The sequence below is a fragment of the Polyodon spathula genome, chromosome 10, assembly GCF_017654505.1.
Source record: "Polyodon spathula isolate WHYD16114869_AA chromosome 10, ASM1765450v1, whole genome shotgun sequence".
In the NCBI taxonomy this organism is placed as follows: domain Eukaryota; kingdom Metazoa; phylum Chordata; class Actinopteri; order Acipenseriformes; family Polyodontidae; genus Polyodon; species Polyodon spathula.
This window is the reverse complement of record NC_054543.1, coordinates 30,950,399-30,966,314: the sequence shown is the minus strand read 5'-3', so window position 1 is coordinate 30,966,314 and position 15,916 is coordinate 30,950,399.

The window sequence follows — 15,916 nt, the reverse complement described above, 5'->3', positions numbered from 1 at the left end:
GGTGCGGAGACCTCAGTGTAAGGAGAGAGCTGATTACAATGCTGTCCATCAGCGTGCTCCCGGGTTGCTCAGTGCAGGACTGCCTGGATCATTACTTCAAGGTCTGTATCTACACACACCAGGGGCAGAGAAGACATGTGTATAAAGTAAAAGATTCAAATCAGATTTATTTTCAAATCAGGAGACTTAACTCCTATCAGGAACACACTTAATATGTAGAGTACTTATTCAGCTCCTTTGTCTAAGGTGTTGCAAACACATTGCCATTTTTGTTGTCGATGAAGTTGATTGTACTTAGTTTTTTAGGCAGTGATGAGTTTCCATTTTGCTTTGGCTAGGTGGAGGATATAGAGCGTTCATGTAATACGTGCTCTGGGAACTCTTCCACACTTGCCCCCAAGTTCAGGAGACTTCCTAGGTAGGCTTAACCCTTCCGCATCGATTTAAACAGAGTCTGAGCAGCTCATGCTTGATAGAATTGTTATAAGGCAAGCCTGATCTTTACCTAACAGTCTAAAACAGTGTCATAGGTTGTAAATGAATGTTTACCTAGTTGCCACCCACCAGAAAATGCCACTGTATCAAGCTCTTTCAAGCCTGTAATGCACCTTTTAAAGGAAAGAAAAGGACGAAAAGTTGCTCACTCTGACCTGTTTTTATATAACTGGAACACAGTGCAGGTAGTTGATCCAAGCAGGGTTTGTAGAAGCTGTTCAGAGAGCGATCTCACCCTCCTTTCCCTATACAGGGTTCTTATCCTCCACCTGAAGAGGTTCAGCTTTGACCCCCAACAGGGAGTCAACAGGAAGCTGGAGGAGCAGGTGTGCATCCCATCATGCCTCAGCCTGCTCCCGCACTGTAGTCAATACACACAGCCTCCTTGCAGCCTGGATTACAGTGCAGAAACAGCTTTGTAAGTCTGAAACTTTTTGATTTTTATTTTCACTGTTTTTCTATTTATCTTTTGCCATGTTTTTCAGTAGAGACAATTGGCTCTCCTACAAAGCCATTGTTAGTTATTCTTCTGTGCCTATTGCAGGAACCCTGGCAACATGCATAGCGGGCAGCTTTATGAACCAGTGGAAAAGAACAGATCTGAGAAAGTGGGCGCAATGCATGTATGGATACACTCACATAGTGGAGACATGTTGCTAATTGTATATAACAAACAGACAGACACACACACTCACACATAGTGACTCAGCAGTAGTATTTTTTCTCTTTAGTAATAGTCTTGTTCAGCCCTGCTCATCTACACTTCTATGGTAATTGTCCAGCCTGAAACAAGGCTGCCGCTGCATATTTGTTTGTAGATTCATATGACCAAATTAAATGTCACTGGCAGCTTGTTATTTCCTGCAGGGAGCTGATGAGGAGCGGCTGGCAGAAGAAGAGGAGCTCCTCAGAATAGCAATTGCTTTGAGTCTCCAAGGTGGGTCTAATTGCCTGTTTATACTGTGTTGCCTTTTTAAATTCTAACCATGATGGGTTGGTTTTACCCTTTTCCATACTAGTATAGAGATCTAGGAAAGAGGACCGCGCACGTTTACTAATCTTGTGTATGCTTCTTTTATAACCTTTTGCATTTATTGTTCAGTCTTTTTAATTAGTTATCATAATAGATTAATGATAAAAAAAGTTCAAATACAATCATTCTTTACACAGTTCAAATATATTCATTTAAACAAGCTAAAGTAATCTTATTTGGGAGCTATGCATTCCTGTTTGATCTTTTTTGGGAGCTGTGCATTTTTGTTTGTTCTCTATTAGCATTCTTTTGTTTCTCTTGGTCTATCAGATATAAACAACACCGAAACTGAGCCCCACGTGGATGATGACTCCATGAATACCAGCACGATGGAGTCCGAGGAGGGAAGAAGTGGTGCACAGGTGAGAGTATTGGAGTGTGTGTGTGTGTGTGTGTGTGTGTGTGTGTGTGTGTGTGTGTGTGTGTGTGTGTGTGTGCGTATGTGTTTGTGCAGGGCCCTATGTAGAAAAGCAAGCTGATTTAACTTTGCATTATTTTTGCTATGATATGAAGAGCGCCAGTTTGTATGTCATCATTGTTGGATGGTAATGCCTGCCTGTTTATTGTTCCCAGACTGAAGAGCTCTGCTGCTCCTATCAGCTCATCAGTCTTGTCAGCCATATTGGAAGCCGGGTGTCAACTGGTAAGGACTGACACTACTTAAAATAAATATGTAGTTGCATTGCTCCCCCAGAGCCAGACTGTTGACAGAGAATATAGTTTTAAATGGATCGGTCTGGTTTTTGGGGTTCAGCAGGTTTTAATGTTGGTTACTTCAGACCTACTGGGTAATTCATTGGCAGTCTGGTTTGTATAAATATAGTTTTGCTTTTGGTCAAAAGACCTGGGAAGTTTAAAATGGAGTCCTTACTGATCACTTTTCTGGTTTCAGAACAGCTTTGAGAATGTCCTACAGTAGTTAACATAGGGCTCATTTCTGTTGAATGCCACTGTATTAACTGCTAGAATTACAGCAGCTGAAAGTATGAAGTTAATAGTGTAGCGGTTTCAGAGGAACTAGTTTATCTATTCCTGTGGCAAATCTGCATCTATTGTTATCTATTACATTGCCTGTACTTATAGTAATTTGAAAAAAAAATCCCCTTTGCCCCTAGGTCATTACATCAGTGATGTATATGACTTCCTGGCTGACAAGTGGCTGACCTACGATGACGAGAAGGTCTCGGAGACTGATGAGTCAGCTGTGCAGGAAGAGCGGAAGTGTACCGGGTACATCTTCTTCTATATGCACAAGTAAGGACTGCAAAGGGAGGGGCGATGGAATTGTGTTTACAAAATGTAGGACCTGTTACTTTAGTAACACTTAAAAATGTAATTGAAGTACTTGCATATATATATCACTCTCTTTTTTGTTTGTTTAGGGGATTTTATTATTCTTCAACATTTGTGATAGCCTAACTGATAATTGTTTAAATATAAGGAATGCATAATCCATATCCAAACTTGCTTTTATTATAGTCTTTCTATCCAGGGTAATTTTACTTGGCAAACACTGCAATTACTGTATGCACATGCAATCATCAGAGTGTAGACAGGTATTCTTGATTGAAAATAAACAATCAGCAAAAACAAAATCATCAATAACCTGTATATTATCACACATGGTGTGTCAGGTTTCCCTGGATAGTATTAAAGAGCTATTAGCTAATACATGTGGGTGGATCTGTTTTATTGCAGGAAAGCATATGAAGAGGTCCAAAAGGAGCGAGCAGGCTTGTGCATGCAGTCTGATTGTTCCCCATAAAGATGACAGTGGTTAGTACACTTATTGGCTATCTGCATGCATAAGTTACTTTCATGGAATAATTTTTTGCCAAAGTGATACCTTTTATGCTGCTACACAAGCTATATAAAACTAAAGCTATGATACAAGGTCATCATACCTAAAACAGGACAGTACATACATACTCTGCCTGACAACCTTATTAACGCACATACCTAATATTGGGTTTGACCATCCCACTCGTTGCCCTCATCACAGCCTTGACACATTGTGGCATTGACTCCACAAGGTGCTGGAAGTTTACTTGAGTGAAGTTGTTTAATTTGATCCCAAACATGCTTGGATTTGAGATCCAGCGATGCCTTTATAAACACAAACAATGCAAATAACTGAACAGTAAGCAGCGACTGTTTAGTTCACAGTGAAAGCTGTTGTTACAAATGAGTTATGTCTGACAAACCTGTAATACTATCCAGATTGTTTACAAATGCTTGTTGCTCACCTATCCTTATTCTTCTCCAACAATGGCACAGGGGAACGCAGCCTCCGGTACACTGAATGAGTGCTGAAGGATGTGAGGACCACTGTGTCAGGAATCTCAGCAGTAGGAGTGCAGGAAGACTTCCAGCACCCACGCTTGCTTTGAGATCCGACGCATTGTGGTGTGTATGCACAATCTTTTGCATTAGTTCTGGAGGGCATCAGAACCTACACTTGTATTCGATTATTGAATTTGTTGATTTTGTGACATGTTTATCAGTTGTCACACATACTGTGAATACAGCTCAGATTGCCTTTTTTGAAGTACTGACCAGTGATTGATCTGATCCCTGGTTGAGCTATTAAAGGATCCAGTATATTTTTGAAATCCCAGCCCAAATGTTATTAAACTGAGTGGGAATTAATTCTTACAAGTTTTAACTTCACAGAGGTATAAACTAGGTAATTTGTTTTTCCTATTGATTTATTTACCTTAGTTTAAAGCACACAATTCCTTAAACCCAAGCTGTAAAATAATGTTTGGATTATGTCTTCAAGCCTGCCCTATGTGTCATTATATTTGATACCTGTTCCTTTTGCTCTGAATTCAGAACTCCACCCACTGCCTCGCTCACAGTAGGACTCCTGGTTTGAGACAATTCAGGGGAGTCTTGAGGACTTATGAAGAAATGCACAGGTGAGGGTATGGGAGGGGCTTACTATGCACCTGTTTCCAGCATTCAAAGTCTGAGGTCCACCCATTTTTATTTTCTATGTCATCATTGTTGTATGGTAATGCCTGCCTATTTATTGTTCCCAGACTGGAGAGCTCTGCGGCTCCTATCAGCTCATCAGTCTGGTCAGCCACCTTGGAAGCCGGGTGTCAACTGGTAAGGACTGACACTACTTGAAACAAATATGTAGTTGCCACTGCACCCCCAGAGCGAGACTGTTGACGGAGATATACTTTTAAATAGATTGGTCTGGTTCTTGGGGTTCAGCATGTTTAATGTGGGTTGCTTTGGACCTACTGGTTAATTAATTGGCAGTCTGGTTTGTATAAATAGAGTTTTGCTTTGGCTCAAAAGACCTTGGAAGTTACAAACAGGTATCCTCACTGATCACTTTAAATTCATAAGTTACTTTTGTGGAATTATTTTTTGCCAAAGTAAGTGGTGCCTTTGATGCTGCTTCACCAGCTATATAAAACTATAGCTATAGAAACAATACAGTACATACGTACTCTGCTTGGCAACCTTATTAGCGCACGTACCTAATATTGGGTTTGACCATCCCACTGGTTGCCCTCATCACAGCCTTGACACATTGTGGCATTGACTCCACAAGGTGCTGGAAGTTGCCTTGAGTGAAGTCGTTTCATTTCATCCCATGCATGCTTGGATTTGAGATCCAGCGATGCCTTTATAAACACAAAGAATGCAAATAACTGAACAGTAAGCAGAGACTGTTTAGTTCACACTGAAAGCTGTTGTTACAAATGAGTTATGTCTGACAAACCTGTAATACTATCCAGATTGTTTACAAATGCTTGTTGCTCACCTATCCTTATTCTTCTCCAACAATGGCACAGGGGAACGCAGCCTCCGGTACACTGAGTGAGTCCTGAAGGATGTGAGGACCACTGTGTCAGGAATCTCAGCGGTAGGAGTGCAGGAAGACTTCCAGCACCCACGCTTGCTTTGAGATCCGACGCAGTGAGGTGCGTATACACAATCTTTTGCATTAGTTCTGGAGGGCATCAGAACCTACACTTGTATTCGATTATTGAATTTGTTGATTTTGTGACATGTTTATCAGTTGTCACACATACTGTGAATACAGCTCGGATTGCCTTTTTTGAAGTACTGACCCCTGATTGATCTGATCCCTGGTTGAGCTATTAAAGGATACAGTATGTTTTTGGAATCCCAGCCCAAATGTTATTAAACTGAGTGGGAATTAATTCTTACAAGCTTTAACTTCACAGAGGTATAAACTAGGTAATTTGTTTTTCCTATTGATTTATCTACCTTAGTTTACAGCACGCAATTCCTTAAACCCAAGCTGTAAAATAATGTTTGGATTATGTCTTCAAGCCTGCCCTATGTGTCATTATATTTGACACCTGTTCCTTTTGCTCTGAATTCAGAACTCCACCCACTGCCTCGCTCACAGTAGGACTCCTGGTTTGAGACGATTCAGGGGAGTCTTGAGGACTTATGAAGAAATGCACAGGTGAGGGTATGGGAGGGGCTTACTATGCACCTGTTTCCAGCATTCAAAGTCTGAGGTCCACCCATTTTTATTTTCTATGTCATCATTGTTGTATGGTAATGCCTGCCTATTTATTGTTCCCAGACTGGAGAGCTCTGCGGCTCCTATCAGCTCATCAGTCTGGTCAGCCACCTTGGAAGCCGGGTGTCAACTGGTAAGGACTGACACTACTTGAAACAAATATGTAGTTGCCACTACACCCCCAGAGCGAGACTGTTGACGGAGATATACTTTTAAATAGATTGGTCTGGTTCTTGGGGTTCAGCATGTTTAATGTGGGTTGCTTTGGACCTACTGGTTAATTAATTGGCAGTCTGATTTGTATAAATAGAGTTTTGCTTTGGCTCAAAAGACCTTGGAAGTTACAAACAGGTATCCTCACTGATCACTTTGAATTCATAAGTTACTTTTGTGGAATTATTTTTTGCCAAAGTAAGTGGTGCCTTTGATGCTGCTTCACCAGCTATATAAAACTATAGCTATAGAAACAATACAGTACATACATACTCTGCCTGGCAACCTTATTAGCACATGTACCTAATATTGGGTTTGCCCATCCCACTGGTTGCCCTTATCACAGCTTTGACACACTGTGGCATTGACTCCGCAAGGTGCTGGAAGATGCTTTGAGTGAAGTCGTTTAAGTTCATCCCAAACATGCTTGGATTTGAGATTCAGCGATGCCTTTATAAACACAAAGAATGCAAATAACTGAACAGTAAGCAAAGACTGTTTAGTTCACATTGAAGGCTGTTGTTTCAAATTATCTATGGCTGGCAAACCTGTAATAATATCCAGGTTGTTTGCAAATGCCTGGTGCTCACCTATCCTTATTCTTCTCCAGCAATGGCACAGGGGAAAGCAGCCCCCTGTGCAGGGGGCGAGTCCTGAAGGATGTGAGGACGACTGTGTCAGGAATCTCAGCGGTAAGAGTGCAGGAAGACTTCCAGCACCCACGCTTGCTTTGAGATCCGACGCAATGAGGTGCATATGCACAATCTTTTGCATTAGTTCTGGAGGGCATCAGAACCTACACTTGTATTCGATTATTGAATTTGTTGATTTTGTGACATGTTTATCAGTTGTCACACATACTGTGAATACAGCTCAGATTGCCTTTTTTGAAGTACTGACCCCTGATTGATCTGATCCCTGGTTGAGCTATTGAAGGATACAGTATATTTTTATTAAACTGAGTGGGAATTAATTCTTACAAGCTTTAACTTCACAGTGGTATAAACTAGGTAATTTGTTTTTCCTATTGATTTATCTACCTTAGTTTACAGCACGCAATTCCTTAAACCCAAGCTGTAAAATAATGTTTGGATTATGTCTTCAAGCCTGCCCTATGTGTCATTATTTTTAACACCTGTTCCTTTTGCTCTGAATTCAGAACTCCACCCACTGCTTCGCTCACAGTAGGACTTCTGGTTTGAGACGATTGAGATGGAGTCCGAGGCGTTATGAAGAAAAGCACAGGTGAGAGTATGGGAGGGGCTTACTATGCACCTGTTTCCAGCATTCAAAGTCTGAGGTCCACCCATTTTATTTTTGTCCATAGCTCTTTCAGAAATAATTGTTTGGTCAACGACGGTATAATAAAATATTCCAAGGAATGTATGACACGGATTCCTCTTGTTCTTTCACAGTGCAATCACTGGAACTCTGCTGCAGATCATTATAGGACATGGATGAGGGGAATGGTGCTGATAATTAGTACAAGTTGGAAAATGTGTTTACCTGCATACTGCTTCTTTCAGCATATCAGAGGAGGACCTGTCTATCGAAAGGTATACTAAAAAAACCGCAAACCAGACATGCCATGACTACCAAAGATAGCATACTGATCATACTGTAGTTCTTGTATTTTTATGTATTTTTTCCATCTTTTGCATATTGCCATAATGTCTGTGATTATTGAAAACTTGGGAATGGAATTGTTTACATAAAGTCATTTTGGAATATTACCTTTGGAATAATATCAGTATGATAAACAAAATTATTGGATAATTTCTAATTTCTATCTTGTATTTGCTTGTCACCAACAGTCCACCCTGTGCCTCCAAACTGCTGCCAGGAAGTACCCTTTCAGCTGATGTGTGGAGGACTAACTCTACCAGATCATTAACTGGCCTAGCTTGAGTAGAAATGCAAAGCTGATTGAAAGTGGCTTGACATGGTAGCGCTGTTCAATGTGACGTCAGCATGGACAATGTAGTAAAGAGTACATTGTGGGATTCTGCAAGAGGAAACTCATTCACCGGATGAGACAAAGCTGCAAAGTTCTTCTTGAGATGAGCTGTTTATTTCATAAAACTGTCTTCATCCAAAAAAATAATTGACTCCTCTCTTTTCTGTGGCTTGTCCGCTGACATACGCTGATACAGAACAGGAAATAAACATTCTTGGGGGTGGAGGGTCGTGTAACTTAGCAACACAGGGGTGTTGGAAGATGGCAAACTTACCTAATGACCGTACAGTGCGTTTTCAGAATTAAAGACTAAGGTAGCACACCAATTGTCTAAGACATTGTTTTACTTTTAAGTTTTTAAGGTTGAAATAATTTAATCTGTCAAGTGGTATTCAAATGGTGTATGTCATTTCACAACATAGAATCAAACTCCTGATTATCAAATCACAGAGAAATGAAAAGCCTCACTCATTAAAGCATTCACTCCCACTCCCACTGCTTTCACATTCATCTTCATCATGCAGTGTGTTTGAATTTATTACATGTCTCACTTTACAAGGTAACAACCTTTATTCTATTCAGCCTGATGCATACCTTAACCTAGGCAATTTCTTGCGACAGCTAAGATTTAACAAACATTACAATAAATGCCTGTTCAATATGAAATGTGTCCCCGTTCCCCCCCCCCCCGGATATTTTAGTTTGCTTGCACAGAAATTGGTAATGTCAAAATTCCTTAGAAACTAAATGCCATTGTGGTATTCAGTTAGTTTCTAAAAGCTGTCTAGTCATTCTTCATTTAATTCAAATGTTCATGCTGAAGTGCCAGATATTTTTTCTTTCTAAAAACATAAAATACATCAAATAAATTGACAATTTAGAATATACTTAATGCTTTTAAAGTACTTGAAAGTGATTCTTTGAAAATATGTGTTCATGTATTACATGGGGCTTCCAAGTGGCACATCCAGTAAAAGTGCTCCACGTGGAGTGCAGGATTCACCCTATAGTCTGGACATTGCCGGTTCAAGTCCAGGCTATTACAGAGGACGAGAACTCCCAGGGGGCACCGCTCAGTTGGTGCTGCACAGGGGGAGGGAGAGCTGGGTCAGCCAGGGTGTCATCAGCTCACCACACACCAGCAACCCCTGTAAGCTGCCCAGGGCTGCATTGTCCTTTAACACTGTAGTTCTGGGTGGCTGCATGGTGAGTCTGCAGTGTGTAAAGAAGCAGGCAGCTGACAGAACATGCTTTGGAGGACAGTGTATGATGTTCTTCATCCCGCCCAAGTGACAAAGGGTAGCAGTGGGCTGAGCCTAAAAATAATTGGGGACCTAAATTGGGGAAAAAACAGTAAAAATAATTGATGACCACTGTTCCCAGCTAATGAAGATATTGCATGCAGTAACACCACTACATCAGTGTGTATGTGTGGCAGAGTGTCCCACTCCTTTATGTTTGTAAGTGTTCTGTTGAATGTAGTGTGTTTAATATTGGTGTTTATTTATAAAGTACATGGGCTATAAATATGGGTTGCGAGCACAAGTGTTTAAAATGTATATTTTGTATTTAGGCACGAGGATTGCACAACACTTCACGTGCAAGTAAAATAATATGTGAGTACGGGAAATTGCACTTTATTAATTCACATGCAGTTGTACCGAGACTCCAATTGAATGATTGATTAGCAATCGAGTCTCGGTACAGCTGCATAAAAGCTGCATGTTTTAACTCACTCGGGATTGTGTGTTCATGAGTCGAGAATGGGAGAGAGAAGGAAGTTTAAAAATAACAATTGCTACAGCGTGCTGGAAGTGTCAGCACGGTACTTGTTTGTTGGGTCCGTTTTGTTTGTTTGGCCAACGCACCCTTTATTTTCAGTAGGGTGTTTTGTTTAAACCTTTTGTGATTATTATTATTTACAATAACTCTGGACGCCGTAGCATCACAGATTCACTGCCCTTTGTTGTTCACTCACCTTTGTTGTTCTTTGTCCTCCTTCTGGTCTGACGTCACCCCTGCAAAGCCATCTTGTTCACAGTCTGGCATATGATGGTGTTTCTGAGCAAGCTGAAGCGGGACTGAGCAATTGCAGATCTGTAAACTCCAGATCATCATAAACTTGGGAGAGTGGAGCATTGTGCCCCCGCATAGTGGAAACACAGACAGAGGGGAGTGGTTTTAACAAGAAAAAAAAAAAAAAAAAAAAAAAAAAAAAAACGGTTAGCGCAATATCGAAGCTCCTTTCAGTTTCTTTCTAGTTGTGTAACATTAGCTGTTGGTGGTGAAATCTATGTGAATGTGGCTCTATGATCACTGATTGTGAGATGAGTTATAGTCACATACCCGGGTCTGTTTTAAATGATCTAACCTGTACCAACGCCCTCACACTCCCAAATCTGAACCCCCTTTTTTTTTGTATGTTCATGAGAGGAGTAATATTTCAACCCTGTGGGTGAAACACTCGAGGGATTATAGAATTTAATCCGTATTAGATTCATCACTGTTTATATTATTAAAACGGACCCTACTAAACCATGAACAAACAGACGTGTATTTTCTCGTACACAGCAAACCCATGAGCCAGACCATGCTTTTGTCTAGTTTTAATCAACTTTATCTGAAATTCCTATAATAACTATTACTGATACTGATCTTAGATTCTAGGCATTTAACATTTTTGGCTTTGGGGTATCATTTATTTAAAAAATGGAACATTAATTTTTTTTTTTTTTATCTAGTTTCAGATCTGAACCACTGATGGAAAAGCATGCTCTTTAGAGTACAGCTATGCACACATTTTCATTGCAGTATTTTGAAAATGTTCTTGTTAACTTTTTGTTCTTGTTGTGAAGGCCCATGGATTTTAATTAAATTGCATATATTGACATACATTCTGATACCTGAAAAAAATAAAATAAAAAATTGGGAGGTGAGATCCAGCTTAGACTGCTTCTCCTCACCATTCTGTGGTGACCCCTACAAGCCAGGTGCAGAGTGAGCTAGTGGGCAGAGATTTGCTGGGCCACTCTTTGTCCTCAAGAGGCCAGTAGCCTGCAGACATCTGCTCTCAGGTTCCTGGATGTAATAAGATGCAGATTTGGTCATGGGATCGGAGGACACCCACTGAGCCTTGTGTTCCTGAGCTGTGTGAGGAATCGTCGCGGTGAAGAAGAAAAATTGGGCATTCCAAATTGGGAGAACATTATAATAATAATAATAATAATAATAATAATAATAATAATAATAATAATAATAATAATAATAATAATAATAATAATACATAAGCACTCGGAGCACTGAGCTGTGTGGGGACTCGACACACCCCTTATTATTATATAATAGATTGGTATAATAATAATAATAATAATAATAATAATAATAATAATATTTATATAGCACCTTTCATAGTGGACCACCATCACAAAGTGCTTTACAGAGGTAGGCTGTGAACTGTGCATTATATGCAGAGTCACTTACAATAGGACAATGATTTAACATCTCATCTGCAGAATGGAGCACAAGGAGGTTAAGTGACTTGCTCAGGGTCATACAGTGAGTCAGTCAGTTGTAGAGTTGGAATTCGAACCAGTGACCTTCTGGTTACAAGCCCTGAACTTTAAACACCTGGGCATTTTATTTTAGAATTGTAATTAATTTTATTAATGAGGAAGTAAAAAAATCTTTCTGAATTTTCTCAATTTGTATTCCAGGGAAGTGATCAACTCAAATTAGCTTGAATTGATATTTATAAAACTTTTCTAGATTGTCTATATGAAAATAATATGAGAAAGTCTATATGAGAATATGCAAGAATTTGTTAATTAGAATTTTATATTATAAATAAAATCACATTCGCCAGTCTAATTTCAGCGAACGCCTTCAAAACGTGTTTTAGATGTTTCTTGATGTTGCTTAATAGCTGCATATAGGTCACTCCGTCCACTCTGTGCAGTTTAGCTTAGCTTTGCTTATGAAGTCAAACAGAAATCTTTGCCTCTCATTACTGGACAATTTCACATAGATTAACCACAGCCAAGAAGTGTCACGTAGAGTAACCACCATGAGTTACAACATCTATAAAGTGATTTCACAATTACTGCTGAGGGGATGAAAGAAAATTCAAATGCTAAACCATATAGGGGCGGGAATTGGTGAGAAACATGTCTATTGCAGCAAAAAATGGACACGAGGAACACTAACTGAACCCACCGCAAGCCAACTGCCACACAGAACAATCAAAAGCAGGGTGAGTCCAGCAGAGGACGCTGTATAATCTTTGGAAGCTGACATTCATTGCTTATAAGTGCAACATTTGATTGCATGTACAACATTTCATCAAGCCATGTAAACATATGTTTAAAACTCTCCTTAAATAATATAGATCCACAAGTTGTGATGAATCTGCACTTCTAACAGATCAATTATTGCTTATGTTTAAAGTGAACATACAGTATAGTTAAGGTGACCATATAGCTCTTTGTTACCCGGGACAGTTCAGGCTTTTCAACTAACAGCCTAATGCATTGTGGTACCTTTTACCTGTCACCCCAATGGTTGGTTTTACCTGTCTCAGGTACCAGTCTTTCCTTTAAGAGAAGCAGGACTACGCTTGCCAGAATGCATTGTGTTGCGAGTTGAAAAGCCTGCACTGTCCCGATGAACACAGAGACATATGGTCACCTTAAATACAGTCATTGCTAGTCAAAATCAACTTCTTCTAGCTAAAGTCTAAATGACCAGGCCTCAAAACAGAGATCTCACGTCTGTCTACAGGGTTGAGGTGGAGAACCCTCTGGAATACAGAAAGCACACATTTTTGTAATTCCATACCATGTCGGCTTGGTAAGCTATCTGATATAGTTGATCGCTAGTTAGTTTTTGAAACAGGCATAGTTGTGGCCTGAAATTGTTTAATCACAATAATGGACACAGCAAAATATGAAACTAAAGTATAGACTGACTATCGATAAACAAAAACATAGCAGAGGGATCCCTGCATCTTGGGTTTAGCATGTTTCCTTTTAAAAGTCCTTTATCAGTTTCATTCAAAACATCACCTGCATACTATTTACATTTCCCTCAAAGCCTCGTCTGTTATAGCTCATATTAGTAATAATATGAGAAAATACTTGTATTATTATTATTATTATTATTTGTATTGTAATCGTAATTAACTTACAAAGTTAATGGTAGAAAGTTAACCATACAATAACAGCATTCATTTGTGTATGTACTCTACAATGTGTTTACCTGTTTCTTTGTAGTGTGTTTAGGATCAAATGGCATTAGGGATGCAATCTCAAAAAACATGCACTCATCACACAGCCCCCAAATGAGTACTGTTGTTCTTTCTATAATAGTAGAGTAGTGTGTGGAATTGGACAATAGTGCAGAATACCATGACGTAACCAAGTAGAGAGATGTTGATGGCGATGCGCTGTACCTGCCTGCTATATTTTCAATTAGGAATGGTAATCATTGCTAGGAGTGTAAAATACTGTATTGCAGTCAGAGCCTGGCCCCAGGTTTTTTTTTTTTTTTTTTTTTTTAATTGTAATTGATATTCTTAACGAATATTGCAGAATATGTGTGGAACATTTTGATGGATTCAGTTTGGGTTCCAGAGATCTGAATGATCCCTGTGTGCATACACATAGCAATACAGGGCACTCATCATTCGAATAAAAAAATGATTATGCAAATTAGAAATAGTACATGCTTGACATGTACTACTGCTGTCAGATTTCTGTGCTATAGTGCGACTAACATACTGCTAAGTGATATACACAGTGCCTTGAAAAGGTCTTCACACCCTTGAACATTTTTCATATTCTGCTGCCTAAAAAATAAAATTCAAAATGCATTAAAGTAGAAGTTTGTTTCACTGATCTACACAACATCATCCACACTTTCAACGTGAAAGAACAATTATAGAAATATTCAAAAACTAATTAAAAATAAAATTAAACCAAAAGTCTCGATTGCATAAGTCTTCACACCATTTGTCATATCAAACCCAAATTAGCTCAGGTACAACAAATTGCCTTAACAAGGCACATAATAAGTTAAATAGAGCCCATCTCTGTCCAATCACATTAGATCAACTGATTCAATACTCCTGGATGAAGAAGCTGTTTCTATTGTATGACGTGAATTTGAAGCAAATGGCAAAACATGCCAAACAAGGAGCTGCCAAAAGAACTCTGGGATAAGGTTATTGAAAGGCATAGATTGGGGGAACGCTATAAGAAACTCTTTGAATATCCCTTGGGGCACTGTCAGGTCCATCATTGTAAAGTGGAAACAGTTTGGCACCACCAAGACACTGCCTCAATCAGGCCATCCCTCCAAAGTCAATAGCCGTGGCTTAAGAAAACTGCTGTGGGAGGTCACTGTGAGGCATAAGATTACTTTAAAAGAATTACAGAGGTCTCTGGCTGAGATTGGGGAAAATGTTGACTGTTCAACAATTTCAAGAGTACTCCACAAACATGGCCTGTATGGGAGGGTGGCAAGAAGGAAGCCACTGCTGAAAAAAAGCCATATGATGTCCTGCATAGCTTTTGCAAAGAAACACTTAGGGGGCACTGCACGCATGTGGGAGAAGGTTTTGTGGTCTAATGAGAACAGTGGAACTTTTTGGTCTCAATGCTAAGCGATATGTGTGGAGTAAACCAAACACGACACATCACCTTGCTAACACCATCCCTACAATAAAGCATGGTGGTGGCAGCATTATGTTTTTGGGATGCTTTGCAGCAGCAAGGACAGGGAGGCTTGTGAAGACAGAGGGAAAGATGGATGGTACAAAGTACAGGCAGATCCTGGAGGAAAACCTGTTCTAATCTGCCAGAGACCTGGGACTGGGGAGAAGATTCACCTTTCAGCACAAAAATGATCCTAAGCACAAAGCAAAAGCAACTAAAGAGTGGCTCAGCAAGAAGAAAGTGAATGTCCTCGAGTGGCCTAGTCAAAGCCCAGACCTGTAGAAAATCTATAGAAAATCTGTGGCAAGACTTGAGGACTGCAGTCCACAGACGATCCCCAGCCAACTTGAAAGAGCTTGAGCTATTCTGCCAAGAAGAATGGGCAAAAACTGCACCATCCCGCTGTGCAAAGGTGGTAGACACTTATCCAGAACGACTCATGGCTATTATTGCTGCAAAAGGGGCTTGCACCAAGTATTGACTCAAGGGGTGTGAAAACTTTTGCAATCAAGACTTTTTAGTTTTTTACTTTCAATTACTTATAATATTTCTATAATTGTTCTTTCACGATGAAAGTGTAGATGATATTGTGTAGATCAGTGAAACAAACTTCTACTTTAATGCATTTTGAATTGTATTTTTTAGGCAGCAGAATATAAAAAATGTTCAAGGGTATGAAGACATTTTCAAGGCACTGTAAATGTACTCCCAGAGGATGGCTGGAAAGAGGGGTCTATGCTCTAAACTTATCCAAATACAGTTTGTGGATCTTATTTCAATGTATTTTATTTTAAAAAATGTTAATAAAACCATATCTGGATTAACACACTGTAGAGTTAAAGTTTAGATCATTGAAATATGTCCTATGATGTAGCAAATACAAATAACAGGCCATTCTAAAGTTTTAGCGTCTCAGCCTTTAACGTTGAGTCCTGCACTTTTTAATAGACACAACTGTTGCTGTCTCCTGCAGCTTTGTGTTCTAGTTG